Genomic DNA, 11,235 nt, shown 5'->3' with positions numbered 1-11,235 from the left:
ATAGAAACAACAGAGGGAGATGAAACAACAGAGGGAGATACCACAACAGAAACAACAGAGGGAGATGAAACAACAGAAACAACAGAGGGAGATACCACAACAGAAACAACAGAGGGAGATACCACAACAGAAACAACAGAGGGAGATGAAACAACAGATGGAGATGAAACAACAGAGGGAGATACCACAACAGAAACAACAGAGGGAGATACCACAACAGAAACAACAGAGGGAGATGAAACAACAGAGGGAGATACCACAACAGAAACAACAGAGGGAGATACCACAACAGAAACAACAGAGGGAGATACCACAACAGAAACAACAGAGGGAGACGAAACAACAGTGGGAGATACCACAACAGAAACAACAGAGGGAGATACCACAACAAAAACAACAGAGGGAGATACCACAACAGAAACAACAGAGGGAGACGAAACAACAGAAGGAGATACCACAACAGAAACAACAGAGGGAGATACCACAACAGAAACAACAGAGGGAGATGAAACAACAGAGGGAGATACCACAACAGAAACAACAGAGGGAGATTAAACAACAGAGGGAGATACCACAACAGAGGGAGATGAAACAACATAGGGAGATACCACAACAGAAACAACAGAGGGAGATACCACAACAGAAACAACAGAGGGAGATGAAACAACAGAGGGAGATGAAACAACAGAGGGAGATACCACAACAGAAACAACAGAGGGAGATGAAACAACAGAGGGAGATACCACAACAGAAACAACAGAGGGAGATGAAACAACAGAGGGAGATACCACAACAGAAACAACAGAGGGAGATGAAACAACAGAGGGAGATACCACAACAGAAACAACAGAGGGAGATGAAACAACAGAGGGAGATGAAACAACAGAGGGAGATACCACAACAGAAACAACAGAGGGAGATGAAACAACAGAGGGAGATGAAACAACAGAGGGAGATGAAACAACAGAGGGAGATACCACAACAGAAACAACAGAGGGAGATTAAACAACAGAGGGAGATACCACAACAGAGGGAGATGAAACAACATAGGGAGATACCACAACAGAAACAACAGAGGGAGATACCACAACAGAAACAACAGAGGGAGATGAACCAACAGAGGGAGATGAAACAACAGAGGGAGATACCACAACAGAAACAACAGAGGGAGATACCACAACAGAAACAACAGAGGGAGATGAAACAACAGAGGGAGATACCACAACAGAAACAACAGAGGGAGATGAAACAACAGAGGGAGATACCACAACAGAAACAACAGAGGGAGATGAAACAACAGAGGGAGATACCACAGCAGAAACAACAGAGGGAGATTAAACAGCAGAGGGAGATACCACAACAGAGGGAGATTAAACAACAGAGGGAGATACCACAACAGAAACAACAGAGGGAGATGAAACAACAGAGGGAGATGAAACAACAGAGGGAGATACCACAACAGAAACAACAGAGGGAGATGAAACAACAGAGGGAGATGAAACAACAGAGGGAGATGAAACAACAGAGGGAGATACCACAACAGAGGGAGATGAAACAACAGAGGGAGATACCACAACAGAAACAACAGAGGGAGATGAAACAACAGAGGGAGATTAAACAACAGAGGGAGATACCACAACAGAAACAACAGAGGGAGATGAAACAACAGAGGGAGATACCACAACAGAAACAACAGAGGGAGATGAAACAACAGAAACAACAGAGGGAGATGAAACAACAGAGGGAGATGAAACAACAGAGGGAGATGAAACAACAGAGGAGATGAAACAACAGAGGAGATACCACAACATAAACAACAGAGGGAGATGAAACAACAGAAACAACAGAGGGAGATACCACAACAGAAACAACAGAGGGAGACGAAACAACAGTGGGAGATACCACAACAGAAACAACAGAGGGAGATACAACAACAGAAACAACAGAGGGAGATGAAACAACAGAGGGAGATGAAACAACAGAGGGAGATACCACAACAGAAACAACAGAGGGAGATACCACAACAGAAACAACAGAGGGAGACGAAACAACAGTGGGAGATACCACAACAGAAACAACAGAGGGAGATACCACAACAAAAACAACAGAGGGAGATACCACAACAGAAACAACAGAGGGAGATGAAACAACAGAAGGAGATACCACAACAGAAACAACAGAGGGAGATACCACAACAGAAACAACAGAGGGAGATGAAACAACAGAGGGAGATACCACAACAGAAACAACAGAGGGAGATGAAACAACAGAGGGAGATGAAACAACAGAGGGAGATACCACAACAGAAACAACAGAGGGAGATGAAACAACAGAGGGAGATGAAACAACAGAGGGAGATACCACAACAGAAACAACAGAGGGAGATGAAACAACAGAGGGAGATACCACAACAGAAACAACAGAGGGAGATGAAACAACAGAGGAGATACCACAACAGAGGGAGATGAAACAACAGAGGGAGATACCACAACAGAAACAACAGAGGGAGATGAAACAACAGAGGGAGATGAAACAACAGAGGGAGATACCACAACAGAAACAACAGAGGGAGATGAAACAACAGAGGGAGATACCACAACAGAAACAACAGAGGGAGATGAAACAACAGAGGGAGATGAAACAACAGAGGGAGATACCACAACAGAAACAACAGAGGGAGATACCACAACAGAAACAACAGAGGGAGATGAAACAACAGAGGGAGATACCACAACAGAAACAACAGAGGGAGATGAAACAACAGAGGGAGATGAAACAACAGAGGGAGATACCACAACAGAGGGAGATACCACAACAGAAACAACAGAGGGAGATGAAACAACAGAGGAGATACCACAACAGAAACAACAGAGGGAGATGAAACAACAGAGGGAGATGAAACAACAGAGGGAGATACCACAACAGAAACAACAGAGGGAGATGAAACAACGAAACAACAGTGGGAGATACCACAACAGAAACAACAGAGGGAGATACCACAACATAAACAACAGAGGGAGATACAACAACAGAAACAACAGAGGGGATGAAACAACAGAGGGAGATACCACAACAGAAACAACAGAGGGAGATGAAACAACAGAGGGAGATACCACAACAGAGGGAGATACCACAACAGAAACAACAGAGGGAGATGAAACAACAGAGGGAGATACCACAACAGAAACAACAGAGGGAGATGAAACAACAGAGGGAGATACCACAACAGAAACAACAGAGGGAGATGAAAAACAACAGAGGGAAACAACAGTGGGAGATACCACAACAGAAACAACAGAGGGAGATACCACAACATAAACAACAGAGGGAGATACAACAACAGAAACAACAGAGGAGATGAAACAACAGAGGGAGATAAACAACAGAGGGAGATACCACAACAGAAACAACAGAGGGAGATGAAACAACAGAGGGAGATACCACAACAGAAACAACAGAGGGAGATGAAACAACAGAGGGAGATACCACAACAGAAACAACAGAGGGAGATGAAACAACAGAGGGAGATAAACAACAGAGGAGAAACAACAGAGGGAGATACCACAACAGAAACAACAGAGGGAGATGAAACAACAGAGGGAGATACCACAACAGAAACAACAGAGGGAGATGAAACAACAGAGGGAGATGAAACAACAGAGGGAGATACCACAACAGAAACAACAGAGGGAGATGAAACAACAAACAACAGTGGGAGATACCACAACAGAAACAACAGAGGAGATACCACAACAAAACAGAGAGGAGATACAACAACAGAAACAACAGAGGGAGATGAAACAACAGAGGGAGATACCACAACAGAAACAACAGAGGAGATACCACAACAAAACAACAGAGGGAGATACCAAACAACAGAGGAGATACCACAACAGAAACAACAGAGGGAGATGAAACAACAGAGGGAGATACCACAACAGAAACAACAGAGGGAGATGAAACAACAGAGGAGATACCACAACAGAAACAACAGAGGGAGATACCACAACAAAACAACAGAGGGAGATACAACAACAGAAACAACAGAGGGAGATGAAACAACAGAGGGAGATACCACAACAGAAAAACAGAGGGAGATACTACAACAGAAACAACAGAGGAGATACCACAACAGAAACAACAGAGGGAGATACCACAACAGAAACAACAGAGGAGATGAAACAACAGAGGGAGATACCACAACAGAAACAACAGAGGGAGACTAAAAACAGAGGAGATACCACAACAGAAATAACAGAGGGAGATGAAACAACAGAGGGAGATGAAACAACAGAGGGAGATTAAACAACAGAGGGAGATACCACAACAGAAACAACAGAGGAGATACCACAACAGAAACAACAGAGGGAGATGAAACAACAGAGGGAGATGAAACAACAGAGGGAGATACCACAACAGAAACAACAGAGGGAGATACCACAACAGAAACAACAGAGGGAGATGAAACAACAGAGGGAGATACCACAACAGAAACAACAGAGGGAGATGAAACAACAGAGGGAGATGAAACAACAGAGGGAGATACCACAACAGAAACAACAGAGGGAGATGAAACAACAGAAACAACAGAGTGAGATGAAACAACAGAGGGAGATACCACAACAGAAACAACAGAGGGAGATGAAACAACAGAGGAGATACCACAACAGAAACAACAGAGGGAGATACCACAACAGAAACAACAGAGGGAGATGAAACAACAGAAAGATACAGAAGATGAAACAACAGAGGAGATACCAAACAGAAACAACAGAGGGAGATGAACAACAGAAACAACAGAGGAGATAAACAACAGAGGGAGATACCACAACAGAAACAACAGAGGGAGATGAAACAACAGAGGGAGATGAAACAACAGAGGGAGATACCACAACAGAAACAACAGAGGAGATACCACAACAGAGGAGATACAGACAGAAACAACAGAGGGAGATGAAACAGAAACAACAGAGGGAGATGAAACAACAGAGGGAGATACCACAACAGAAACAACAGAGGGAGATGAAACAACAGAAACAACAGAGGGAGATGAAACAACAGAGGGAGATACCACAACAGAAACAACAGAGGGAGATGAAACAACAGATGGAGATGAAACAACAGAGGGAGATACCACAACAGAGGGAGATGAAACAACAGAGGGAGATGAAACAACAGAGGCAGATAAAACAACAGAAACAACAGAGGGAGATGAAACAACAGAGGGAGATAAACAACAGAAACAACAGAGGGAGATGAAACAACAGAGGGAGATACCACAACAGAAACAACAGAGGGAGATGAAACAACAGAGGGAGATGAAACAACAGAGGGAGATACCACAACAGAAACAACAGAGGGAGATGAAACAACAGAGGGAGATGAAACAACAGAGGGAGATACCACAACAGAGGGAGATGAAACAACAGAGGGAGATGAAACAACAGAGGGAGATACCACAACAGAAACAACAGAGGGAGATGAAACAACAGAAGATGAAACAACAGAGGGAGATACCACAACAGAAATGAAACAACAGAGGGAGATACCACAACAGAAACAACAGAGGGAGATAAACAACAGAGGGAGATGAAACAACAGAGGGAGATGAAACAACAGAAGATACCACAACAGAAACTACAGAGGGAGATACCACAACAGAAACAACAGAGGGAGATGAAACAACAGAGGGAGATACCACAACAGAAACAACAGAGGGAGATGAAACAACAGAGGGAGATGAAACAACAGAGGGAGATACCACAACAGAACAGAGGGAGATACCACAACAGAAACAACAGAGGAGATGAAACAACAGAGGGAGATACCACAACAGAAATAACAGACAGAGGGAGATGAAACAACAGAGGGAGATGAAACAACAGAGGGAGATACCACAACAGAAACAACAGAGGGAGATACCACAACAGAAACAACAGAGGGAGATGAAACAACAGAGGAGATACCACAACAGAAACAACAGAGGAGATGAAACAACAGAAACAACAGAGGGAGATGAAACAACAGAGGGAGATACCACAACAGAAACAACAGAGGGAGATGAAACAACAGAAACAACAGAGGGAGATGAAACAACAGAGGGAGATACCACAACAGAAACAACAGAGGAGATACCACAACAGAAGATGAAACAACAGAGGGAGATACCACAACAGAAACAACAGAGGGAGATACAACAACAGAAACAACAGAGGGAGATGAAACAACAGAAGATGAAACAGAGGGAGATACCACAACAGAAACAACAGAGGGAGATACCACAACAGAAACAACAGAGGGAGATACCACAACAGAAACAACAGAGGGAGATGAAACAACAGAGGGAGATACCACAACAGAAACAACAGAGGGAGATACCACAACAAAACAACAGAGGGAGATACCACAACAGAAACAACAGATGGAGACGAAACAACAGAAGGAGATACCACAACAGAAACAACAGAGGAGACTAAACAACAGAGGAGATACCACAACAGAAACAACAGAGGGAGATGAAACAACAGAGGGAGATACCACAACAGAAACAACAGAGGGAGATGAAACAACAGAGGGAGATACCACAACAGAAACAACAGGGAGATACCACAACAGAAACAACAGAGGAGATGAAACAACAGAGGGAGATACCACAACAGAAATAACAGAGGGAGATGAAACAACAGAGGAGATACCACAACAGAAACAACAGAGGGAGATGAAACAACAGAGGAGATACAACAGACAGAAACAACAGAGGGAGATACCACAACAGAAACAACAGAGGGAGATGAAACAACAGAGGGAGATACCACAACAGAAACAACAGAGGGAGATGAAACAACAGAGGGAGATGAAACAACAGAGGGAGATACCACAACAGAAACAACAGAGGGAGATGAAACAACAGACAACAGTGGGAGATACCACAACAGAAACAACAGAGGGAGATACCACAACAGAAACAACAGAGGGAGATACCACAACAGAAACAACAGAGGGAGATGAAACAACAGAGGGAGATACCACAACAGAAACAACAGAGGGAGATACCACAACAGAAACAACAGAGGGAGATACCACAACAGAAACAACAGAGGGAGATGCAACAACAGAAACAACAGAGGGAGATACCACAACAGAAACAACAGAGGGAGATACCACAACAGAAACAACAGAGGGAGACGAAACAACAGTGGGAGATACCACAACAGAAACAACAGAGGGAGATACCAAACATAAACAACAGAGGAGATACAACAACAGAAACAACAGAGGGAGATGAAACGACAGAGGGAGATGAAAAACAGAGGGAGATACTACAACAGAAACAACAGAGGGAGATACCACAACAGAAACAACAGAGGGAGATACCACAACAGAAACAACAGAGGGAGATGAAACAACAGAGGGAGATACCACAACAGAAACAACAGAGGGAGACTAAAAAACAGAGGGAGATACCACAACAGAAATAACAGAGGGAGATGAAACAACAGAGGGAGATGAAACAACAGAGGGAGATTAAACAACAGAGGGAGATACCACAACAGAAACAACAGAGGGAGATACCACAACAGAAACAACAGAGGGATGAAACAACAGAGGGAGATGAAACAACAGAGGGAGATACCACAACAGAAACAACAGAGGGAGATACCACAACAGAAACAACAGAGGGAGATGAAACAACAGAGGGAGATACCACAACAAAAACAACAGAGGGAGATACCACAACAGAAACAACAGAGGGAGATGAAACAACAGAGGAGATACCACAACAGAAACAACAGAGGGAGATGAAACAACAGAAACAACAGAGTGAGATGAAACAACAGAGGAGATACCACAACAGAAACAACAGAGGGAGATGAAACAACAGAGGGAGATACCACAACAGAAACAACAGAGGAGATACCACAACAGAAACAACAGAGGGAGATGAAACAATAGAAACAACAGAGGGAGATGAAACAACAGAGGGAGATACCACAACAGAAACAACAGAGGGAGATGAAACAACAGAAACAACAGAGGAGATACCACAACAGAGGGAGATACCACAACAGAAACAACAGAGGGAGATGAAACAACAGAGGGAGATGAAACAACAGAGGGAGATACCACAACAGAAACAACAGAGGGAGATACCACAACAGAAACAACAGAGGGAGATGAAACAACAGAGGGAGATACCACAACAGAAACAACAGAGGGAGATGAAAAAACTGAGGGAGATACCACAACAGAGACAACAGAGGGAGATACCACAACAGAAACAACAGAGGGAGATGAAAAAACTGAGGGAGATACCACAACAGAAACAACAGAGGGAGATGAAACAACAGATGGAGATGAAACAACAGAGGGAGATACCACAACAGAAACAACAGAGGGAGATGAAACAACAGAGGGAGATGAAACAACAGAGGGAGATACCACAACAGAAACAACAGAGGGAGATGAAACAACAGAAACAACAGAGGGAGATGAAAAAACTGAGGGAGATACCACAACAGAAACAACAGAGGGAGATGAAACAACAGAGGGAGATGAAACAACAGAGGGAGATACCACAACAGAAACAACAGAGGGAGATGAAACAACAGATGGAGATGAAACAACAGAGGGAGATACCACAACAGAGGGAGATGAAACAACAGAGGGAGATGAAACAACAGAGGGAGATACCACAACAGAAACAACAGAGGGAGATGAAACAACAGAGGGAGATGAAACAACAGAGGGAGATACCACAACAGAGGGAGATGAAACAACAGAGGGAGATACCACAACAGAGGGAGATGAAACAACAGAGGGAGATACCACAACAGAGGGAGATGAAACAACAGAGGGAGATGAAACAACAGAGGGAGATACCACAACAGAAACTACAGAGGGAGATACCACAACAGAAACAACAGAGGGAGACGAAACAACAGTGGGAGATACCACAACAGAAACAACAGAGGGAGATACCAGAACAGAAACAACAGAGGGAGATACCACAACAAAAACAACAGAGGGAGATACCACAACAGAAACAACAGAGGGAGATGAAACAACAGAGGGAGATACCACAACAGAAATAACAGAGGGAGATACCACAACAGAGGGAGATGAAACAACAGAGGGAGATGAAACAACAGAGGGAGATACCACAACAGAAACAACAGAGGGAGATACCACAACAGAAACAACAGAGGGAGATGAAACAATAGAAACAACAGAGGGAGATGAAACAACAGAGGGAGATACCACAACAGAAACAACAGAGGGAGATGAAACAACAGAAACAACAGAGGGAGATACCACAACAGAAACAACAGAGGGAGATACCACAACAGAAACAACAGCGGGAGACGAAACAACAGTGGGAGATACCACAACAGAAACAACAGAGGGAGATACAACAACAGAAACAACAGAGGGAGATGAAACAACAGAGGGAGATGAAACAACAGAGGGAGATACCACAACAGAAACAACAGAGGGAGATACCACAACAGAAACAACAGAGGGAGATACCACAACAGAAACAACAGAGGGAGACGAAACAACAGTGGGAGATACCACAACAGAAACAACAGAGGGAGATACCACAACAAAAACAACAGAGGGAGATACCACAACAGAAACAACAGATGGAGACGAAACAACAGAAGGAGATACCACAACAGAAACAACAGAGGGAGATACCACAACAGAAACAACAGAGGGAGATGAAACAACAGAGGGAGATACCACAACAGAAACAACAGAGGGAGATTAAACAACAGAGGGAGATACCACAACAGAGGGAGATGAAACAACATAGGGAGATACCACAACAGAAACAACAGAGGGAGATACCACAACAGAAACAACAGAGGGAGATGAAACAACAGAGGGAGATGAAACAACAGAGGGAGATACCACAACAGAAACAACAGAGGGAGATGAAACAACAGAGGGAGATACCACAACAGAAACAACAGAGGGAGATGAAACAACAGAGGGAGATACCACAACAGAAACAACAGAGGGAGATGAAACAACAGAGGGAGATACCACAACAGAAACAACAGAGGAAGATTAAACAGCAGAGGGAGATACCACAACAGAGGGAGATGAAACAACAGAGGGAGATACCACAACAGAAACAACAGAGGGAGATGAAACAACAGAGGGAGATGAAACAACAGAGGGAGATACCACAACAGAAACAACAGAGGGAGATTAAACAACAGAGGGAGATACCACAACAGAGGGAGATGAAACAACATAGGGAGATACCACAACAGAAACAACAGAGGAGATGAACCAACAGAGGAGATGAAACAACAGAGGGAGATACCACAACAGAAACAACAGAGGGAGATACCACAACAGAAACAACAGAGGGAGATGAAACAACAGAGGGAGATACCACAACAGAAACAACAGAGGGAGATGAAACAACAGAGGGAGATACCACAACAGAAACAACAGAGGAGATGAAACAACAGAGGAGATACCACAGCAGAAACAACAGAGGGAGATGAAACAGCAGAGGAGATACCAACACAACAGAGGGAGATGAAACAACAGAGGAGATACCAGAGGGAGATACAAACAGAAACAAGAGAGGGAGATGAAACAACAGAGGGAGATGAAACAACAGAGGGAGATGAAACAACAGAGGGAGATACCACAACAGAGGGAGATGAAACAACAGAGGGAGATACCACAACAGAAACAACAGAGGGAGATGAAACAACAGAGGGAGATTAAACAACAGAGGGAGATACCACAACAGAAACAACAGAGGGAGATGAAACAACAGAGGGAGATACCACAACAGAAACAACAGAGGGAGATGAAACAACAGAGGGAGATACCACAACAGAAACAACAGAGGGAGATGAAACAACAGAGGGAGATGAAACAACAGAGGGAGATGAAACAACAGAGGGAGATGAAACAACAGAGGGAGATACCACAACATAAACAACAGAGGGAGATGAAACAACAGAAACAACAGAGGGAGATACCACAACAGAAACAACAGAGGGAGACGAAACAACAGTGGGAGATACCACAACAGAAACAACAGAGGGAGATACAACAACAGAAACAACAGAGGGAGATGAAACAACAGAGGGAGATGAAACAACAGAGGGAGATACCACAACAGAAACAACAGAGGGAGATACCACAACAGAAACAACAGAGGGAGACGAAACAACAGTGGGAGATACCACAACAGAAACAACA

Source organism: Oncorhynchus keta, chromosome 5 (genome assembly GCF_023373465.1).
Source record: "Oncorhynchus keta strain PuntledgeMale-10-30-2019 chromosome 5, Oket_V2, whole genome shotgun sequence".
Classification (NCBI taxonomy): Eukaryota; Metazoa; Chordata; class Actinopteri; order Salmoniformes; family Salmonidae; genus Oncorhynchus; species Oncorhynchus keta.
The sequence above is the reverse complement of the archived record's forward strand: the minus strand, read 5'-3'. Positions refer to the sequence as shown.